Source organism: Thermobia domestica, chromosome 4 (genome assembly GCF_964235325.1).
Source record: "Thermobia domestica chromosome 4, izTheDome1.hap1.1, whole genome shotgun sequence".
NCBI classification, from domain to species: domain Eukaryota; kingdom Metazoa; phylum Arthropoda; class Insecta; order Zygentoma; family Lepismatidae; genus Thermobia; species Thermobia domestica.
Window position 1 is genome coordinate 303458387 of NC_137457.1, and position 24661 is coordinate 303483047.

General features: G+C 35.1%; 1 protein-coding gene across 3 annotated transcripts in view; it reads right to left on the reverse strand.

Annotated features, from left to right (window-relative positions):
- Scp1 (Sarcoplasmic calcium-binding protein 1) overlaps positions 1-24661 on the reverse strand; it is a 144704-nt gene that overhangs the window by 54619 nt on the left and 65424 nt on the right. The window lies entirely within an intron of this gene.

A 24661-nucleotide genomic window follows, 5' to 3' on the forward strand; every position in this document is an offset into this window, starting at 1 on the left:
GCATTCATATATATATATATATATATATATATATATATATATATATATATATATATATATATATATATATATATATATATATGCGTGTGTGAAGTTTAGAGAAAGATGGCTTCTAAAGGGTACTTCTGAAAGGATCTGTTTAATGTGCGGATGGATCTAATGCGAAATGAGTATTAAGCCGTAGATGTTGAGTGGCTTCCACTTCCTGACAGTCGATGAATAAATGATAACATGGCGGTGTGTGCAAGCAATACGAAATTATGGTTAACTTTAGAATGCACTGCAAGATGTTCCTGTCCTATTTCAGAAGATTATATTAAACGTTCAAAGGTTTAATTATAGATGACGCACGAGTGCAAACTTAAAGTAATTGCGAAACTATTCATTCTTACCTTGATACTGTCAGTTATTATTGTTACTAAAAATTTAAACTTTATTACGTTTTCCAATATTTTAATAAAAATCTTCAAGATAAGAAATTCGGTGGCACCAAAAATAATTATTACAAAATTTGACACAGACAACTAAATAGAGAAGAACAAATTGGACAAAATCATGTACAAAAATAGATAAAGATTACGTGATGATAAGATTCTAAACTTCGAATATTTCGCCTGAATACGAGTGAATTTATAACCTGGTTTAGAATTCATAGTCAGGTTATCAAGCAAGTAGTAGAAATAAATATATTTGACTACAGTGGTGTCAGGTCATGTTGACAAAATCAACTGCAATATACATTCAACAATTCTTTTTTTATTATGCAATCGGGATATTGAGGGGTGTGTAAGGGTCACTTCATGCCTTTCCTTTATGAGAACTCATTTCTGCAGCTTGTTACAGTATCTACAATAATAATATCTAAAAAATAAAAAAAAGACAGAGAGGAAAAGAGAGAAAGCCTCTTGCAGTTCAGAGAATACAGTGGTGATGATTTTTGTTTGTGTGAAAAAAGAAACAAAAGAAAACGAATGTTGTTAAACTGGCGTGCACCTAGATGGTGTTAGTAGTACCTAGCTCTTCAAACAGACCAAACGAACAAATTTAAGTTAATGAGGCCATACATTTTCATGAAGTGTCTTGTCTTTTCAGCATTTCAGAAAATAACACAACTGAAAGGTGACTGTATAAAGAGGAGGGGGGAGGGATTTGAAGCTTCTAGCTAGACCATTCTCACTGACCTTTATTATTATTATTATTATTATTATTATTATTATTTCTTCACGTTGTTAAATCATTTTTCTTTCACGGCCTAAGATGTCATATTCTCTCACGCAGTGTTGACATTATTTCTAGGAAATTATGTAATTTATTTCTCAACATTATTATTTAATCCAAATTATACTTTTGAATACATTTTAAGTACATTTTTCAACAGTGGAGGAAGAAATGCAATTAATAGAATACACTCTGAAAGACAGGAAATAGGATCATGCGATTCCATATCATGTTATTACAGGCAACCAACATTACTTTCCTACTATGCAGGTTGCATAGACGCTAGGGATATGGATAGTCACCGTTAAGGTAATCCTTATCTGTGAATATGATAACGAATTAACTTTTATTACCGAACTCAGCCAAGGTAACTACTCTAGCTGTCAATCGCAAATAAATAAAATTAAAAATATTTCATTCAAGAGTTATCGTGTGTGAAGACAGACGGAAGCATGCTTACTCCCGAACGGATTGCGGGTTCAAACCCTGTTACTGGACATTCCGACTCAATACACTTGTAATATAACTAGGCTGTGAAATTATCACTAATCGGAGTTGGAGTTTCTACGGTCAATTGCTCAAGCACCACTCTGTTAACAATAACGCTGGATCTGACCTTCACAATATAAAATTGTAAAGTGTTTGTCATGGCCCATATTACGATGAATTTCAATTTAATTACTACATATAATTATTTCCATTTTTTGAATTACAGATACTTTTCAGTGGAAAATAGGATGAAATTTGAAAGTTTCAAATCAAGGTAAAGTAGGTTAACTAACTAACTAACTAACTCTATGGCCTATGGAACCCGGAGGTTCAATGCCGCGTTCACAAAAGCTCTCCACTGACTTTTATCCTTAGCTAACTGCATCCAGTTTCTGCAAAGTAGGTCAACACAAAGAAAAATAAGTGTAATATTCGACCGAGTCTCGAAAGCCAAACCTATTGGTACTATTACAATTACAAGCATTAATATCCAAAATTGCTTGATTTTTATTGTTTATATATATACTTATCTCAAATAAGTAAATAGAAATAATGGAAAAGCAAGAAAAATGGAGGCCTTGAAAGTAAATAGTAGACAAATTCACCAGTACTCAGAAAATGTTGTCTACAATGCACTGAGCAACGTGGGTCGATGGGTCAGAATGGGTTACGGTGGGTCGCAGTGGGTCACGTCCAGTTGACCCACTCCATCTCTTTGTAAGATATCTAGTGGAGACGATATGTTTGTGTGAGATCAGAATACGCCTTATTACCGTACAGGGTGGCCCAAAAGTAGGTATACCCCCCTGCATTGATCAAGTATAATATTCTAGCTTATAGGCTTATTTCCTTCGGCTGTTCCGAGCCTAAGATATAAGTAAAAATACATTAAGAACAAATAATAAAGAAACTAAGTCCGGCTGATGGATAATAATAAAGTATATAAAAAGCAATGAGTTGATCAGTGCGGGACTGTATACCTACTTTTGGACCATCCTGTATAATAAACCTTTCTCATATTAATGCATTAACGAGCTTTCGCTTCGCTACATTAAATATAAGAGGATTTAGGTCAATGAAATTAAATAATAAATTACAATTAAATCTTACTTGAAAATAATAATACCACCACACCAAATGATATACATTCATTATTATCTCATTGAATTAACAGTAAGTAAGTAGGCAGCTGTCTTGGTTTTATTATGTTAAAGGAAAAGTGGAAATAATAGTAATAATGAAACAACAAACGTTGTCGCCGGGGAAGAGCACAGTTTGTCTCTACATCAACCTCACATTTTCTCTGTACTCTACTTACGTAGACTAATAAATCTATTTTAAACTTCTGTCTGTTGTGTGCATTGAAAGCAGCAGAGAATTGACTTTTAATGAAGCTTCAGAGAGCTCTTGCGGTTCATTAGAGAAATGCCTATTCCATTAAATGAAGCCACTTCTATAAGTATGACTGACTATATATATATATATATATATATATATATATATATATATATATATGATGAAATTGGAATGTAAAGTAATTACTTCTTAAGGATTTGTCAGCTGTGTACTCTTTGACATTTGCGTTGGCTCTAAAACATCGGATTCTCTAAAAATATTTTAGGATGATAATCTTTGGAGAGTCAATAACTCGTCTGGTAAACATAATTATAATTAGCTATGGTCATGAAAATACATACTGGTATATGTAGGACCTTGGCCACAAGAATTAACCTTTGAGACAAGACTGATGAACAAGACACAAACCTTTCGACGCCTGCCATGGATGGTATCATCCTACTTGCGACAGTCTTATGTGCGACAGGAACTGTTAACTGTCCTATGAGCGACCGATTCGATCTGTTAACTGGTCTATGAGTAGCCGATTTGTTCATACCAAGACAATAGAAGGAGATAAGGTTCCCTCTTCTTTAACTTCTTGCACGCTAGTGTGATTTAGAACCTAACAAATGCACTATGAAAAAAAAAAAAAAAAACGTTCCTAGAGGTCTCATTTCAAAAACATGGTGTATCTAAAGAAATTATTACACAAGTTACAAATCTCTCACAGGATTTAACAATTCATCTTGCTATAAGGGATTATATCAGATTAATATACGACAAGCTTTTATGTATAAAACAAAGCAAGGGGGAAAGCGAGTTAAGCAATTAGTTTACGTTTTGGTAGCTTACAACAACAACAACAACAACAACAACAAAAGGTAATTTAAAGGATCTGTTTACGTTTTGGATTGATTAGAGTGTACTGCATTGTATTTGGTGGGATTTGTTGGGAATAGCCAATCAGATGTAAGGGGTCTCAAAAGCTGTATTTTATTATTGAAATATTTTTTTCTCATTTTATTCATAGTCTTAGGAAGTCTGAAAAGTGTATAGTTGGTGAAACTGTTACACGTTTAAGTTTTCCAAAATAAAGTATATTGCTTTGCTTAGTGAGTAATTAAATTTGAATTGAATTAAGTACAGAAACCAGTGCTTTTGAAGAAAGTGGATATTACAATATGATTTTGAATACTTAATTATATAGGAATATACTTTTCTTGGAAGTATCCCTGTTGTCTCGTTATTTGATATGATTTATGTCAAATCTAACTAAACATTAAGATAAGTTTTATTTGAACTTACATTAGAGGCGAACAGTATCACTGGCACGTACATTTTTCATAGCAAGCTTGTTTGGACGCTAATAACGCCAGAGGCAAACATATCTTACGCCAGGGAATCATATCATCTTCCATCATCTCAATGCACATTAATCGGCCGCACATAGGACAGATAACAGTTCCTGTCGCTAATAGGACTGTCGCTTCTAGGACTAATTCGCCAGGAACTTGAACGAAATCGTAGACTCTAACTTTGGCGACACTGTTGCAGTGGCGGATCCAGGGGGGGGGAGATCGGGGCGATCGCCCCCCCCCAGAAGAGCAAACTTTTTATTTTTTATATATATAAATAAAACCCTCCCGGAGTTTGAAACTATTAAAAGTACCAATATGGCAACCCACCGCTCCCCTAGAAGTCGGTCCTGGATCCGCCCCTGCACTGTTGACCCTCTAATCATCACAGAGTCATAATTGAAAAGCTTACAGAGTACAGATTCCAACGAGGTAATGTTTGTGCAATTCTCGCCCTATTCCTAGAAGAAGAAGAAGAAACAAAAAGTCCTAAAAATATGAAAAATAGAATTTTTTGGTCCCTGGCAATCCTTGCAGTCACCCGACGCAGACAAAATGATAATAATGTCTAGGCAATACACTTGTGACAATAAAAAAAATGAAATGAAATTTTTGAGCTTTACGTCCCACGGTTATGCTAAAGGAGACGGTGGTGATGAGAGATGAATGAAATGATGGAATGAAGAAAGTGGGAGGAAACGGGAGAACCCCGAGAAAACCCACGCACACGGTGTTTGCCCACCACAAATTTCACTTGGCGGGAACAGGGTTTCAACCCGAGACCCCTAGCACTAGAGGTGAACGCTCTACCACTGAGCCACCGCGGCCCCACTTGTGACAATAATATTTTAAAAATGGTAACCATTGCTGCAATACAAAGCGAGGTAAAAATTCAGAACGAAATTCCTATAAAAAATGCCCTGTATATGATTTTGGAAGGGCTGTTGCAGACCTTCGCGTTGACGGTCCTGGAGACCCCCCCTAATTACTACGGAGTCATGTCACATCATGTTACACAAAAATAATGCTTCTAGACAAATTCAGTGAAAATATATCTTTCTTATATAAAACCGTCGTGAAAATAAACGTATACGTAATTTACGTCAAAAAAACTGAGACTCAATAAATTGACCGATTTTATCCCCCTCCTCCCTCATATGAGCAATAAGTACACATACAGGGTGTTACCATGTATTGGACTACTTCATTGCTTCACATACCAATTTTTATGAGTATACCTCCAAGAATGGCCCACCAAAAATGACACACAAAAACGAACTTTACTCTTCCCCCTTCGCTGTGGTACCCCCACATTCATAAAATGCATATCCTTCAGGAACACATTGATACTAAAATTATATTCCTAGCTGAATTAGGGGCTGAGCTATGAGGTTTAAAGCCTGAACGCAGCAGTTGCGTCAATAGGTGTTTAAAGATTAATGTGAGTTGTCTGTAGCCAGACCGAACAATTTTTTTTTTTCCTGCTGTGGGAAATTGGCCTTTATGGAAACATGTCAATTTCTACACTTAGTTTGTTGTGGTATACGGTTCGGTGTCTGAAAATCCACGAAACGCAAATGATTTCATGCTTAAACTTGAGAATAGGCGAAAATTTAGTTAATGCACTCTGGTTCCAGACAGCTCAAATAATAATAGTATCACAAAGTGTAATTATTATTATTGGTTTTAGTGTGTCACGTCGTTGTAAAATAACAAAAGGAAACCAAATTTTATGTGTAATATTTGTTGTTTGGCAACAGTTTGTGTCACGTTGCTACTGTTTTCATAAGAACGACTTCCCCTTAGCACGAAAATGTAGTTAGTTCGGTCTGACTTTACACAGCTCATATAGCAATTCTGTTTCCAGTCTTCGCATGGCTTCTGTATGTGCTAAATTCTTTTATTATTATTATTATTATTATTATTATTATTATTATTATTATTATTATTATTATTATTATTATTATTATTATTATTAATATTATTATTATTATTATTATTATTTAATGACAGTTTGTTCTTTATACTGAAGAAGACGGATGATTAAGAGGCCCCATCACCACGAAATTAAAACACCGCTAATTTTACAGTAATTATGAGATATCTTCAAATAGATAAAAATATAATCGAAAAGTGGAACAAGAACTTGGCAGACCATATTACTTTACATGAGATACCGTTATCACGACTCACTTATCTGCTTTCGATTTCCAGCCATCTAGGAAATCGGCATTTATTTTCGCGTTTCTAAACAACTGCAAACGGAAAGCTACTAGGTGACTCGTGATAACGGTATCTCATGCAAAATAATATTATCTAGCGTGCTCTTGTTCCACATTTCGATTATCTTTTATCTATTTGAATGTATCACATAATTACTGTAAATTTAACAGTATTTTAATTTCGCAATTATTAGGTTCCTTAATGAAAGTGTGTGATGATCGATTAATTAATGGAATGACAATATTGGAGGAAACGGGAGAACTGTGAGAAAAACCCACGGACATAATGTTGTACACCACAAACTCACATAAGCAGGGATCAAACCCAAGGACTTCATGCACCAAAGTCACAGGCGCTACCCACTAGACCAGCAGGGAGGGCCGGTATATATTTTGTATCTGGTCACAAACTTCTGCGATTCAAATTTAGTTTTTAAAAATTTCTAAAGCTAAAATCTAGGAATATATTCCTCTGTATTCGTACATTTTTATTTCCTTTTTAATTAACCTCATTTTTTTAAAAAAGGAAATAATTATAACACTTTATTTTTATTTTGCTTTGAATAAATTCTTCTGACGTTTCACTTCTGTGCATGGACAAATGAAATGAAATGAAATAAGTCCCACGGTTATGCCGGCTAAAGGAGACGGTGATGATGAGAAATGAATGAAATGGCAGAATGAACAATGTTGGAGGAAACGGGAGAACCTCGAGGAAAGCCTCGCACACGGTGTTTGTCCACCACAAAGTTCATTTGGCGCGAGCTGGGATCGAACCAAGTGCCCCAGGCACCAGAGGCGAACGTTCTACCACTGAGCCACCGTAGCCCCTAACAAATGAAATGAACTGGGTCGTGTAATTGTACACAGAATTCTATGCCTCTAAATCATACATACTGCTAAATTTACTCAAATCCTCGGAATCGAGGTTAAGCACAAGTGAAAGAAAAAAAAACCCTGCTCGTTACGAGGGACATATCAAAAACAACTAATATGACGCTAAAAACTTTGATTCAACGCCACTAACATGTAACGTAAGCATTCTACAAATAATATTTAAAAGAATTGAACCATCCCACCGAACAACAATATATTTTACATTCTAGTGATTTCGAGAAAAATTAGTACAACTTGTATTGTCATTCCAGTAAGAAAACACGTTGGTAGCACGCCAGTGCCATCTCGTGGCCAAAGGGAACATCAAACTCTCAATAGAAATGTCCGACATGTTTCGTAGAGCATAATATTCCACTGATAACTCAAAATGGTTCAAGATGTCGCGGGGTGCTTCAATTATAGACATTTTTAATATTATTATTATTATTATTTTAATCTTCAACATACAAAATCACACTTCAAATCTTGTTATAAACGTAAATTCGTAATGATTTTTCGGAACAGCTAGCTCTTTCAATCATGGTTTTCTTTCTTTTGTTTCAATGTGCAATTAATTCGCTTATAAACGTCAAGCTTTTTATTCAGTTGAGAGGAAACGCTGATGAATATAATGAGAGGTAAAGGATTTCCTTAATGACGTCATCATTAAAGCATCTGGAAGAACAAATTGATCAACGTTCTAATTATAGATAGACAAGAAAACCAAGGACAAATATTAATTAATTGAAAAAAAAATGCAAGAAGTACAGTTGACATTTTTGTTCACTGTTCTGTTTCAAAATGTCATCATTTGTTACATGCTCTTTTGCTTCTCAAACGTACATTCTTAGCTCATATAAAGACATATGAAAAGATCAGCAATCAAACATTAATAAATATTCGCGGATAATAAACTTTCACGCATTTTAAACCATTTCCACATTTATACCAATAACGACATGATTATAATATTCCACTTTATATACTTGCATTTATAGGTCAATATTTGTATTTTAAGTGTATAGCTATTGTAATTTCGTACTTGCTCTAAAGGTGCTGTATTAAAGGAAAATTTAATGTATTGCGCCGAAGAAACGTTCACATCGGTTTAATGGCGTTGATAACATCAAAACCATTAATTTAGTTAGATTTTCCTTTAATAGCTACGGAAATTTGGCGCTGTTAATGGTAGCAGTAGCAGCTTTAGTGGTATTCGTAAACCCGATCCATTTTCTTAGAAATCTGAATGTTTGTTACAATTAAAGAAAAGTTGTTTTAATCATAACAACTGGTATTATAAGGTTCCATAAGAGTTTTTGGGATAAATAAATGGAATATTCTAATAAAAATCAGTGGCGGATCTATAAGGTAAAAACTGGGGCAAGGGACAACAAGAACCCAGACTATTATAGATATATCGTAAATTTACAATTTTTCATGGGTCCTGCAGAAGTTCCGAACTTAACTCTCTGCTGATGGATCAGTGGTCGAAGTGAGACGGTATGCGGTGGTATGCCATACCGCCTCTGGTTTTTCCGTGATGAAGGCATACCGCCTCTAGTTTTTCAATGATCATACCATGACTGGAGAACAGATGCTAAATACCTTTAAAGAAATGTTTTATGGGAAAACAATAGGCCTTTGCAAATAATCTCGTTTTATTTAAATCACTGGTACAAACCTGCAACATGAGGATGTACGTTTATTTTGAAACTACGCCTAACAGCACAGGGAATGAACATAACGTCTAAGTAGAACGAATCACGCCAGGATAAACCTCGGCCTCTTCCCGTGCACACTTATTTTGGAGCAAAAGACTTCGTCATTTCACAATAAACTTATATGATCATGTTGCAGGTTTTTTGCCGCGGATTGTACAATCTACCTTCAATATTCTTCGTGCGTATATTAATATTTATTTAAGTAGCTGTATGTGCCAAAAGTACGTTTGTCAATTTAATCTCATAAAAATATAGTTAATTTTTCTCCTTACGGGGCCCGTGTGTGATTGTCAGGGCCGCATTCACAGATTTCTTAGCCCTAAACCAAAACACAATTCTGCACCCCTAGCCTATTTATTTATAATTTCTGTTAACTTGCACCTTGTGCAATAGAAAAAGTAGCATGGCAAATTTTTTCAGTCAATTTGATAGTTCAGCTTCATTGCTTTCAGAAAAGGGTACTTCTTCAAATTAGAAGAAAAGATGCATTTCGGTTCAGGCATTCTCGTTGATACAAAATTGGAAAACTTCACTTGCAATGTAGGCTATTAACAACAATAGCTCAGCTGGTCCACTTGACCCCCTTGACTGCCGACGGACAACTGCAACTCTGCGCGGCAAGACTATTGCTTTTCTCGCTATGAAATAAGAAAGGGCGGCATGATAACATGATCCAAGCTGTTAATTGACACTGCTTATTGTTCGTTGACTACTAACAGGGTTCCCAGCCAATGTCAAAATTTTCAATTTTTCACTTTTCGATAAGCTAATGGAGAGTAGAAATGGGATGGGATGGGATTAAAATACGGGACATTCGCCTGTCCCGACTTAAATTTACGGGGACGCGGGACAAGCGAGTGCAAAATCGGGACTGTCCCGTTTTTTACGGGACGTATGGTAGGCTTATGGATTGGTATAGTTAATCCATGGTTCTTTATCTGCGACGTTGCCACATAGCGCAATTCGCGTCTCCAGACGAGGACCCGAAAAGTATACGTATATATATATATATATATATATATATATATATATATATATATATATATATATATATATATATATACACACTTTGGTTTGTTTTGTCTTGTGGAATATTGCTCTGTGGTCCGTGGGCGCCATTTTTAGAACATCCGATATATTAATATATATTCATACTCATCTACTCAGATTGAGTAAAAACCAGCGTTTTGACTATTATACTTTTAAAGTAATTTAAAACGTGCAATAAAAACACTCATGCTTTTTTGCATCTACACTTTTTTTTTCATGTTATATATATATAATCGTGATCTTCGGTTTTCTCTTGTTTTAGCCACCCGAGAGACATCTCTTGGGAAATAAAGAAAACTGAAAACCTATTCCACTGATTCGCCAGTCACGTATCTAATCTCTCTATGTAGTTACTTTCCTCGCTTTGTTGCCTCTCTTAATCACGATAAAAGCCAAAATGAATCTATGCCTTATGTAAGGATCCGGTTTTAGCGAAGAAAAAATAAATAAATAAAAATAAAACAAAATCACACTTCCTTTGATCCGGAATACTTTTCCATTTTCGTCGTATTTATACTTCTGGCTTAACTTTAGTTAATGTTAGAATGCAAAGAAATGTAGCCAACTACAGTAGAGGAGAAATTACGTATTTAATATTCAAAAAGATGTTAGAGGAATAACAAAAACGTTAAGTTAACGTTGAATAAAAATAACTGTTTTAAAAACGTTAAAACAACGGTATACTGCCAAGGACGCCGATTTCTTTGTAACTTTGGGGGGCGGGGAGCATTTAGATGTGGTTGCAGAAGGCATATTTGAGGATTTTAAAACAAATTGAATTCAAATTATCATAAATTACCAGAAATATTGTATATTCATAAATAAAATGCAGGGATCCATATGAACTTTGGGGGGCCCGGGCAATCCCAGCTCCCCCAGGATCGGCGCCCTTGTGTACTGCATTATATGTTAAAATGACCAATTTTTCTAAATTTTGTGTGCGGTATCTGCAACATTGATTATAGAGGTTTCATACCCTTAATGAACGTTAGTTCAGGATTCCTGCGCATAACAACCCATGAACGTGAGATCCTGTCTTTCAACAGGAGAAAGAGATTTGTCGGTGCTTCTCATGAGTCACGGAGTTGCATTCACAGAACAACAAATTGTTAACGTAAGTGTCTGGCCGTCACAATAGCCAGACTTAACCTCCGACGGTTTTTGATATCTGTGGAGACGTTTGAAGGGAAAAGTGTATGCAAACAATACACAAACATTGGAAGACATGAAAAAAAAATGAAATGAAATAGTTCAGTTTTGTGTCTCACGTTTATGCTGTGTAGGATAAAGAAGATGGTGATGATGAAAGTGAATAAAATGGTGGAATGAAGAAAGTGGGAGGCAACTGGAGACTAGGGATGGCCACAAAGTTCCGGTTCCGGCGGAACCGGTTCCACACCTGGATCTGAAAAACCTGGTCCGGAACCGGATCTTCTAGAACCGGATCCGTTCAGAGCCGAAAACTTCCAAGGAACCGGTTCTGGCCATCTCTACTGGAAACCACATATACAGCGTTTGTCCACCGTACAGCCCACTTGGTTTGAGCTGGGACCAAACCAGGGATACTACATACGCACCAGAGACGAAAAGCTCTATCACTGACCTACCGTGACTCTATGAAACAAGTATGTTCAACATTCACATCTAATGCAATGCAAGGACACATACGATACAAGCTTCTCCTGGTATTTGCAGGTATATTTCAGAAATTAAACTACCTACATACTGTTCTCTGGTCCGAACTAAACCTATTTCAGCTAATAAATCAATTTGACTGGAAGTGGTGTTTATCATTGTCTTTCATCGGAACAGCTCATTGTCTTTCCTCGGAACAGTAAAATCTTTGCATTTGCGTTTGTTTAATTTTTTGTATGAAGTCCGCGGCCTATGGTAACGTTCATTTACGAAGTGACAGGCAGATCTTTTTTGATCCACCCTGTATATACAATATTATATAACTCCATCCATCTCGACTCTGAAACTAGTACATAAATAATTAATACTTTTCTGACCAGAGTATATACTTTAAAAAAAAAATAAAATTAAAGTAAGGCGTAGCAGTTTCAATAACAACGTTATCTTCATCAGACGTTACTTGGAAGTAGTATCTTCCATTGTTGTTTCATAATAAAATTTAAAATTATAATTATATAACAATAATAATTTAATGCTATGAAGATATCGTTTCCAAGTAACGTGTGATGAAGATAAGGTTAAGGTATTGAAACTGTTACAGCTTATTTTAATTTTAATATATATATATAAAACATATACTCTGGTCAGAAAAGTATTTAAAAAAATATTGTACGTCAGATTTAGTAATTAAATTATATTCTGTCTGAAAGCCATGAACATTTTCTGTCAAACAGTTTTTTTTTTTTTAAAGAGTATAAGTTAACATATTACCCAAGGATAGTATAAAATAGGGGATCTGCCCATATGGATCTTTATCCTATTAACTCAATTAAGCCAAAAAAAAAAAAAAAAATAACTGAACATTGGTACGTCTGATTGGCTACCCTCGTTTCCGCCATGAGGCTGCCTCAAAACACTGCGATCTTAGTGGGTGGAGCAAGGGGTGGCGAAGCTGTGACGTATGGCTCCACGATCCTCTATTTTATAATATTCTTAATATTAACAGTGGTCTGCAAGAAGACAAAACATGCTGACTTGCATTCTTCAAAAAATACCCGGGATTATAAAAGAGGCTTTCTCTCCTTAAGAGTATTCATCCCGGCGAAATTAAAATACCGCTAATTTTACAGTAATTATGTGATATCTTCAAATAGATAAAAGATAATCGAAAAGTGGCACAAGAACTCGGCAGACAATATTGCTTTACATGAGATACCGTTATCACGACTCACTTATCTGCTTTCGATTTCGAGCCATTTTGAAAATCGGCATTTATTTTCGCGTTTCTAAACAGCTGAAAACGGAAAGCCATTAAATGACTTGTGATAACGGTACCTCACGCAAAATAATATTGTCTAGGGCGCTCTTGTTACATATTTCATTTATCTTTTATCTATTTGAAGATATCACATAATTACTGTAAAATTAGCGGTATTTTAATTTCGCCGGGATGAAGACTCTCAACACAACTAGATGCCTACGAGACTAAGTGTGATGAATTTCAGTAAGGAGATACGACACGAGATAGAACTCTATCAGATGTGCCTGTCACTATAGAAACTTTAAAGATAATGGTAATCTCCAGGGAATTGCCTTGAATTTTAATGGGATATTCCTATAACGGTAGAAACTTTAAGGATAATAGAAATATGCACGGAATTTCCCATTGATTTCAATGTGATGTCTTTGTCAGTAGAAACTTTAAGGATAATGGAAACATTTAGATATGGGATTTCCCATTGATTTCAATGTGATGTCTTTGTCAGTAGAAACTTTAAGGATAATGGAAACATTTAGATATGGGATTTCCCATTGATTTCAATGGGATGTCCCTGTCTGTAGAAATTTTAAAATTAATGGAAATAACTACGGGATTTCCCATCAATTTCAATGGGATGTGCTTGTCACAGTAGAAATTTTAATCATAATTAATTTCTCCATGGGATTTCCTTTGGACTTCAAGGAAATATGCCAGTTACAGCAGAAACTTTAAAGGTAATGGAAATATCCATGGGTTTCCCTTGAATTTCAATGGTATATCCCTGTAACGGTAGAAACTGTATTAAGGATAATGGAAATATCAATGGGATTTCTCATCAATATCAATGGGATGTGCCTGTCACAGTAGAAATTTTAATCATAATTAATTTCTCCATGGGATTTCCTTTGGACTTCAAGGAAATATGCCAGTTACAGCAGAAACTTTAAAGGTAATGGAAATATCCATGGGTTTCCCTTGAATTTCAATGGTATATCCCTGTAACGGTAGAAACTGTATTAAGGATAATGGAAATATCAATGGGATTTCTCATCAATATCAATGGGATGTGCCTGTCACAGTAGAAATTTTAATCATAATTAATTTCTCCATGGGATTTCCTTTGGACTTCAAGGAAATATGCCAGTTACAGCAGAAACTTTAAAGGTAATTAAAATATCCATGGGTTTCCCTTGAATCTCAATGGAACATCCCAGTAACGGTAGAAACTGTATTAAGGATAATGGAAATATCAATGGGATTTCTAATCAATTTCAATGGGATGTGCCTTTCACAGTAAAAACTTTAATTAAAATTTTCATGGCATTTCCGTTGGACTTCAATGAAATGTGTATAACGGAAAAATCCACGAGATCTGCCTTGGATTTTAATAGGATGTGCTTGTCACAGTAGAATTTTTAAAGATAATAAATAATCCATGGAATCTCTCTTGGATTTTTATGGAATATCCCTATAACGGTAGAAACTTTAAGAATAATGAAAATATTTACGGAATTTCCCATCGATGTCAGTGGGACGTGCCTGTCACAGTAGAAAATTTAAGGCTAATGGAACTATCCATGGGATTTCCCTTGGATTTTAATGAATGAGCCCGTCATAGTAGAAACTTTAAAGGTAATGAAAATATCTATGGGGTTTCCCTGGGATTTCAATGGGATATCACTGTAAAGATAGAAACTTTGAATATAATGGAAATACTCACGGGATTTCCAATTGATTTATATAGGGTGTCCCTGTCAGCAAAATATTTAAGGATAATGAAAATATGTCCGGGATTTTCCATGAATTTCAATGAGAAATGGATTACGTCGCGGGGAAACGTCCCAACAGTTTCAAATGAATTTATGAACAGGGTTAGTACCTACCTCAAGCTGGAATTATATCATGTAACTTTGATTAAATGGGGTTCCTTAAAAATAGAATGAATTATGGTTAGTTTTCTTAGTACACTTTAATTGATATGCATGCCCCAAGGGAAGAGCAAACTTAAATATTTTTCATAATCCCATTTCATCCCTGTGAAGAACGTGCATTTCAGCATTCTAGTTACATCGTGTTTTCACTCCCAAAATCTTAGAAGGCTGAAAAATGGGGGGAAATGCCAAGACAACTCATTATTTCAAGAAGCAAAATTAATTAGCGGAAAAAAAGAACTCCCAACTTCGAGAGCGTCAAATACGAGACGGAGAACTCAATATTTTTAAATGGCAAGGGAGCATACAGTAACATATCGATCATAAAGAGCTTTATAAGGAGTTCTCATAAAGCTCCGAGATAAATTTCAATTGTTTAAAAAATGTTTCATTTATCAAAATTGTTGAAACGTACATACATTACACTGCCTTTGTTATTTACAATTTTTGAAGTAATCCCTTTGACAGCACTCCTGAAGATGGTGGTGTCCAACCGTTTCTGAGATTCTGGGAGTGAATACAAATTTTATAAGCACCTTGTATCTATCGAAGATAACGTTTTTCGGTGTATACTTATTTGACTTTTGTCTACTGTACTTGGAATAAAGGATCGTGTTTTTAAAATTGTTGGTGTTTTCCTCTTCGCCTTGTGTATCACCACTTCAAAATAGACACTTCACCATATTTGGTAACGAGCGTCCCTGTTACTTAACTTACAAGACAGGAGCCATAGCTGACCTGGGAATCAAGTCAAACCTAACTTTCAGATCTTTCTTTAGTTCTCTGAGAATACCCGCGAACAGTTCCTTGTTTTGTTTCCAAATGAGCTTCCACAGAGAAGACAGAAAAGAAAAGAAAAAAAGGAATTTCTGGATATGCAGGTCAGCCCTTGAAATGTTTTCTTAAAACAGCGTGTGTTCCTGAGCTAGGGTCACGTACCGAATTGGTCAGCAGCCAGCGATTGTGTGTGTGTGTTTGACGGTAAATTTCGTCCGCTGGTGCTCAGGACTGACTTGTATATACATCTCTCTTGTTCTCTTCTTTTGCGAGTACTCCCGGGAAAATGTAGGCGCTTAGCCATCAAATAGTGCAGGGTCATTAAGGGGAAGAAACCAACATTAAGTTCATATAAAACTTTTTATTTCTTGTTTAATCTGTTCACTAAGTTCGATAGAATAGACAAAAGTGTTACCCAAGAAATATAATATATACAGAGTCCGTCAAAAAATATCAACGGAAATTAAAATTGAATTATCATTACAATGTGTAGTGTCGTGTTTCCTCAACAGATGTCGGTAGTCTCATAATTCTAACTTGTGAAGCATGACGTGTAGGTCTGCCTGTACCATATGTGCAACACGTACATTTGCATGGAGTGGCAAGTTTCGAGGCGCGGCAAAATCTGTCATAACTATATTATTTAAAATAAATATTTCTTGTTGGAAACAGACTTCACGATAGTGGTAGCTTCATGATAGTGGTAGTTCAAAATTTACTAAGCTGACTTTATATTTGAATAGTACTTCCATAAATCATATTTAGATCGCATTAGTTTAAGGTCACAAGGACAATGCTAAAGCAAATGGTCAAACAAATTCCAGGCTGAACTGTTTAATTGTTGTCAAATACAAGAACTCAATTCTCGAACAGTAGCGAACACCTGCTCCATTTAGTTAGTTATCACAGTTTTGATATGAAAACTATTCTTTTCTTTGTCACAAACAAGTTTCTTATCATTGAAGGTAGAAAAAAGCTTAGAAAAAATTAATAGATGTAGATGTAAAATCAAGAAATAGAGATAAAAGAGCACTGGAATTGCAAACTGATACATTAAGATTGAAGTTCAATATTGAATTCTATAAAAAAGACTACAATTTTTCCTCTTCAAGTGTGTTTGTTTTATTTTTCACTAACATAATAGATTACTCTTTAAAGAAAAAAACAGACACAATCGAGATTGTATTTGTAGTGTTTAGACCTTTCTGAGTGCGAGTGCTTTTTCCCTCCTCTTTGTTATTTATAATGGAATAGCACTCTTAAAATTGTCGCTTTTGAAATTTGTTCTTTCTGGAGAAAGGGGAGGGCGACAAATGATGTCATTGCACGGGGTGAAAGATCCCTAGGGCCGGCCCTGATGACGTGTGATAGTAAAAAAAATACCGGTAAGCGCTTGATATTTAAGGAACTGAAGTCCATTTTTAAGTGGTACTTCAAGTCTGACATCTCTGGACTTTTACCCTTCGGGAACCTGGAAAGATGTCGAGCACTGCCAGAAAGCGGCTAAGTTGAGGAGTGAAATGGGACCTTCATGAAGATATTACTACTGTGTCGTGTGGACCAATTCCCACGAACGAACGTGTTGCTCAATTGACCATTTGCGGTTGTGATATGGTGTCTGGCGTAGAACGACTAATGGCTAATGTTGTTCATGAGACGAGATGAGACGAGACTAGAAATAAGGTTTTCTTGGATCGTCTCGAAACTTTTATCTCGTTTGGTAACAAACACTACCTAATTGTTACTTTAGCCTTCAAAAATGTTGTCAACTGTTCTTACGAATAAAGAAAGAAAGTTGCTGTGTTTATATACAACAATCATTGTTACTATAATTTAGTAGAAACCTATGACCATTTTTTTGGGCATACTTGTTAAAATTCGCAAAATTACATGAAATACCAGTACATGGTAAAAATAAACTCCACCTCGTATATTTCAATTTCCAAAATAATAAATGCATGTACCTACTTATTATATTTTTTTCTTTTAGGAAGGACTGAAAGTATTTGAGAACAAGATCTTGAGACGAATATTCGGACCCAAGAGGAACGGGAATGGCAGAAACTTCATAACAAGGAACTACATAATTTATACAGTTTATCAAACATTGCTAGGATCATCAAATCTAGGAAACTCATGTGGGCAGGTCATGTAGCTAGAATGGAAGAAAGTAGAAACGCTTTCAAAGTCTTGACTGCAAGGCCAATCGGAAAACGACCATTAGGAAGACCTAGCTGCAGATAGGAGGACTATATTAAGATGGATCTCGAAGAAATAGGAATATAAAGTTCAATCAGTTGGCTAAGGATAGAAGTCAATAGAGAACTTCTCTGAATGCGGCATTGAACCTCCGGGTTCCATAGGCCATAGAGTTAGTTAGTTAGGAAGAAAGGCTTCTGGATAGGTGCATAAAACCAGTGGCGTACAGAGAATTTCATTAGGGGAGCGTTCAAACTCAGAAGTTCATATCGTTTCAGGACTTTTGTATAATATTTTAATATGGTGAATGTTTATTTTTGCCATATACCTTGTTGAAGGGAGGTTAAAACCTGGACCCTTCCTTGTCATTGCGTACGCCATTCCATGAACAATTTCAGTGTTGCTTAATTTTAGATACTGTGAACAAAATAACATTACTGAGTATTTGACCCGATCTTGACGTTACAAGGATTAAATATACATACAAAGAAAGTTAATATGTTTTTAGATAGCTTAACAATATATTATAGGTTACTTTGGGCCTGCCTGTAGTATACGCCCCTGTTTAGTCTAGATTTTATCGATGTATTGTAGTTGGGAGAGAGAGAGAGAGAGAGAGAAAGCAAATCGGATGATCATACACACAGACACAGCGCATGCATGTAAATAAAGCATTTTAGCAGCAACACGCAATCAATACAGGTAACTTTAAGGAGACTATTTAGTGGAATTTTTGCTTCAAGGTGGGAATTCTTACTTTGTTCCGTATCTAGAATAGAGATGCTACTGAAAAAAGTCACCTTCGTGAAGAGAATACCTTCCTTCTGGCACAGTTATATTGGTTTTCTTTTTCCCTTCCTTTCCTTTTTGCCCACAGCTACCGTTGCGGATATTTCGGTTAGCTTTTTATATCTTTCTGACTCACATAACACAGATGCATCCCTTAGATATCGGAATGTTTATCTGATGTCAAACTTTTGCCAGTTAATCAAATTGAATCCTTAATAAAATTAATAACCGATTTCATACACTACACTTAAAAAAAAAGACTTAACCGACTTCATATACATAATTCATTTGTTTAAAATGTTACAAGCAACAGAGACAGTATAATGTACTGCGAAAGTGTTCCGAAACTTCCCAGTACAATCCCTGTGCTGTTATGCAACCACAATCACGCCAAAGTATGCATGGTTGCCTATAAACACATTATTTTGCCGTAATTAATCCAGCATCCGTTGAGGTGTTTTATAGTTTAACTCCACAGGTTACCATCAAATCATTTAAAAAATATGATGAACCACCGGGAAGGTAAATTTTTTAAACATAGAATGAATAATCAAAAACCATATGTAGAATCTGAAGTGTGGGAGGAGGAGAGATTACTGCTTGGGAGACAGTCATCTTCAATAATATCATGAGGTAACTTCATTTTCTGGTGACGCTGATGTTTACATTCTTTGCCTTTTCATTCTATTTGCTAAGGTGCCACTTGTAGAGGATTTGAAGTTATTGGTCGCTGTGTCCTTTGAGAATTAACGTTCCAAAATGGTCTGACATTGGCCACCTTTTTTTGAACATTTCAAAAATACATAATGATATTATCACTGAACAACAAAATACACATGTTAACAAGGGTGGCATCTCTCAACGACCGCCTGTGTTACGACACGACACGTGTGTTCCACACATATACACACAAATGATGTGCTGAGCATTCGGATTTTAAAGCAGTGTTCGGATTCCGAAGCATAATTTGCTCGGAATTCTCTTGCGAATTCTAAGTTGTTCTAGTATAAGAGTGTTCGGATTCCACAGGTAATATTCATTAAATACGTACTTTGCAGTTGACATGGATTTATATTCGCGATATTAAATAGGACATTTTAAAAGTGTTAAACTTGAATATAAATACGTCGTTTCACATCCATTATAACTGGTTAAACTTGAACTACTTGAATATAAGTACGTCATTATACATGTATTATAAGTCGTTAAACGTGAACTTGATTATAATATGTCATAGTGTATGTAATATAAGTGGTTGAACTTGATCTTGAATATAAATAGTCGTTACATATATATTTATAAAAGGTTAAACTTGAACCTCAATATAAATATATCATTGCACGTGCATTATATGTACTTGAACTTGAATATAAATACATTGTTGCACATGTATTATAAGCAGTTGAACTTGATCTTAAATATAGTGTTTGCACATGTTTTATAAGTGGTTAAACTTAATTCTCAACATAAATATGTCATTGCATGTGTACTTAAACTTGAGCTTGAATATAAATAAGTTGTTGCACATGTCTTATAAGTGGTTAAACTTAAACTTGAACATAAATATGTCATTGCTTATATATTTTAAATGGTTAAACTTAAACCTGAATATAAATATATCGTTGCACAAGTATTATAAGTTGTTAAACTTGAACTTGAAGGATATAAATATGACATTGCACATGTGTTATAAGTGGTTAAACTTGAACTTGACTGTAAATGTGATGCATCTACATTATTAGCGGTTTTGTAGTTAAAAAGCATGTCAAGGATGACTTTAAAATTTACCCTTGTTAAAGCCATATTCAGAGAGAATTTCTAAGATTCAGTCTATCAAAGGAAGTTAAGGACAAACTTAGACTTACCATAGACGTGTTTGTTTAGTGGGTTACGTCCTGGACATATTTCACACACAAAACAAGGGTTTACAGAGAATTGGGTGTTTCAGTAAATAATTAGTTAATTAACTCTACTATTCAAGATAAATATAACAAATCATTCGGGTACATGCTTGAGTATTGTTCCCGCATTTGCGTGCATTCAGCGAATAGGTACACTAACTTCTGATCTATTGGTTCTCATGAAATCATCACGTCTAGGATTGTCTAGCATGAACGGTACTTAGATTAGTTTAAACTGAAGGAAATCATATTGCAATATAGCGTTTACCAGAGTCGTGAGGACAATTGGGGCGCTACTAAGACTGTGTGATATCCAAATTTAGATATTGAAATCGATATCAAGAAAATATCGAAACTTGATCGGTATCTCGAAATATCGATATATATCGAGCAATCAAATTTTTCAATATTCATACTTTGATATTTGAAACTATCGACTAATCGATCGGTATATTGAGATATTGTACAGACTTAAGTGTGCATACATCAGAACGAACAAACAGACATCCAAAAATCATCTTTTCGGAAAGTAGGGGCCACGAAACATACGATTTCATTGAAACCCTATATTAGATTTTTTTTCGCTATTACTACACTTTCTTCTCACCTATTGCCGTTCAAAAGTAAAAAGAAATCCGCCAAGCTAGCAAAAGTACTGTTCAAATGTTCATTCAATGAGAAATAGAACTTAGATCTTGTCTAGACAGAACACTATCAACAAACAAAACTTTGTATATATATCAAAAAATATTACTTATCGATATATCGATTCTTTTAATATTCCGATATCCAGATATTTTTCGATATTGCAATATTTGGATATCGGAATATTAAAAGAATCGATATATCGATAAGTAATATTTTTTGATATTAAAAAAAAACAGAGGTAATGGATTTCGGTCAAGTAAACCACTAATAAAGTTGATGAAACTGGTGGAGTGCTGACCACATAGGCCTATCCAATAATTTTAAAATTACAGATTGATTGGCTTCTTGTCACAGAATTTCAGTTTAATTTCTTTAATTGCGTGCAATCAGGACTTAAACTATTCTGTACTGTTTTATGCCATAGGCTACTTGTCTGACATACGTTTCAGTTAATCTAGTTCAGAAACCAATTTTTATACTTAATGTATAAAAACGTGCAGTTTTACTATACGGATCCATAGTATAAGTAGCAGTAGTAGTAGTAGTAGGAACGGGTTAGAAGCCCCACAGGGGTTTGTTGGGTCCTGTTCTCGACATAAAATAGGCAAATTAAAGACTATTCCAAATTTTTCCGTACATTTTACAATCTGTGGATAAGTATAGTAAAACTGCACCATATAAAAAATAGATGGAGTTTGCTAAAACTTGGATAGATTGACTATGAATAATTTTAGATTTATAGCACTTACTTCAGCATAAGATCGCAAGATATATTCAAGCAGTAAATTGACTTGTGTGGAATTATTTACGACTAAACTGAAAGCACAATATGTTCTTTTAAGTTCCCTGTTACGATTTAAAATTGATATTAATAGCTTGTGTTTTCCCAAGTCGCATATGTAGAACAACTACATAAGACACTCTGCATATATAATTGCTGCATCTCTTAAGTGTTGAAACAAATGTCACATACACTAAGTAGACAGTATTGTGTGACAGCTCCAACATTCCTCTGTAAAGAACAAGCATAGTTTTCCAGGAGACAATATTCGTAATGTATTTTAGTGAATAAATTGCTTAAGTTGCTGGCAATACTTATCTCTGCTTGTTTCTTTTGTCTTTGGGTCTGTTCTGCATATTTACATTCTGTAATGGACAGAAACAAAACAGCATAGCTTTGCGAGAGTGTTTCATTCTAGAAAGAATTCTTATTCCAAGCTTTGGATCATTTCCACCCACTCCTATTATACGTGATGATAACTGGACATGTGGCAAATCTTTCTGTGAGATCTTAAACTAGGATTTTTCTTTCGAGGGGGTCCTCTGACAGAGGTCCAAGTATTTGTGTTACGGTTCGTCCATCTATCTCTCTATATAAAGTGTGTTTCCATTTAGATCACGTGTTTGTACCTGCCCGGGACCAAAGACCCATAATATCACGAGCTACCTCTTTTATTTTTCGTTTTTTGTGTCTGTTTCATCTGAAGGCTGCTGTATTTAAACTGTTATTTTGGTTGGTTTGTTGTCTCAGCTATCTCTTTGGGATTTTGGACAGCTAAGCTAGAATTGTTTTGTTTTTTTCCTCCCAACTCGCTACCGGTATTCACTCTTGCAAGAATGCAATTGACCCTGTAGCTTGTTGAAACTGGGGATCTGTGCTATATATTGATGTCGAACGTTGCGTGTACTACATGGTCCATTAGACTAACTTCAAATGTGAAAGAAATATATGTAGACGTTACGTAATGTTTTTTAAAAAATCTATTTTGTGTCGCAATCAGAGCATCATCGTAGAAATATGCTTCTATCATCAGAAGGTAGAGGTCTCATATATCCCAGTTTAGACGGGGCAGTACCGGATTTACCTCCGAAAAAGTGTTCAAAATTCCAAGGATGGAATTGAGAGAAAACTGAAAGTATTTGAGAACAAGATCCTGAGACGAATATTCGGATCCAAGAGGAACGGGAATGGAGAATGGCGGAAACTTAATAACAAGGAACTACATAATTTATATGTTCACCGAACATTGTTAGGGTCATCATATCTAGGAGGCTCAGGTGGGCAGGTCATGTAGCCAGGAAGGAAGAAGGTAGGAATGCTTTCGAAATCTTAACTGGAAGACCAATAGGAAAACGACCATTAGGAAGACCTAGGCGAAGGTGGGAGGACAATATTCAGATGGATGTTGGAGAAGTAGGAATACAGAGTAGAAACTGGATACCAACTCTCCAGAAGTCAGTAGAGAGCTTTCGTGAACGCGACATTAAACCTTCGGGTTCCATAGGCCATAGAGTTGTTTACTTAGTTTAAGTATTGAGAGAAAATTCGTTAATCGAGCGTTAGTCACATGATTAGTGTCGTATTAACTCCGAACTGAGGACGGCGTACTATTTTTTGGTATTTCGAGTCTGCTTGGACTTCATCTAATAAATTGATTTGGGTATGATTGACTAATATAATCCTCATATAGACGTGTGCATGCGTAGTCAATAAAAACGAAAACATATGAAATACGAAATTCAAAAGGTTTTCTTTGTACTTTGACATCACAACTTAAAAATAGTTACGAAATCGAATTGTAATTAACGTATTTATTTCTGAGGGATATTTATGGGGTGGAGAATAAATAGAAGTCAATTAATATTAGCATTAGCAACAATAGAAGGATTATGTTGTAATTATAAGGAAAGATAATTTATCGATCAGTTGTATATATCCCGCAGAAAACTGGAAATTTTCTACTCATCTTTCACTGTTCACGTTAAGAAGCTTCTGCTATTGTAGAGGACTCGGCTTAATAGCCGTTTAGTAGTTAATTCACCTGATCCGGTGAAAAACAAAAGAAAGATAGGTAATTAGTTGCCTTTGTATTCTCATAATGTAAGTTTGTTATGGTTAAACCAAGTACCCACTGCTCTAAATTAATTAGTCACATGTAATTAACTTAGTCAACTACTATGTGCTAATTAGATTCTGAATACACTTCTGGTAATCATGTGTTAGTCAAACACTTAGTATGACACTAATCATTCGTGAAAACGACTCTGCATAAGGCTTCAAATGTCCTAGTTGTTCTCCAAAACGTAAGTTAATATTGTTCGTGATTGTGTTATATTTGTTGCTTTTTTTTAATGCACTTTTATTAGCTATTGATACTCAACTAATAGAAATAATCAACTCTCTGTCACTCGCTCTTGATTAGTATTGTTTTAATACTTAATTAACATTGACACTTCAGCAAAGACAAGTG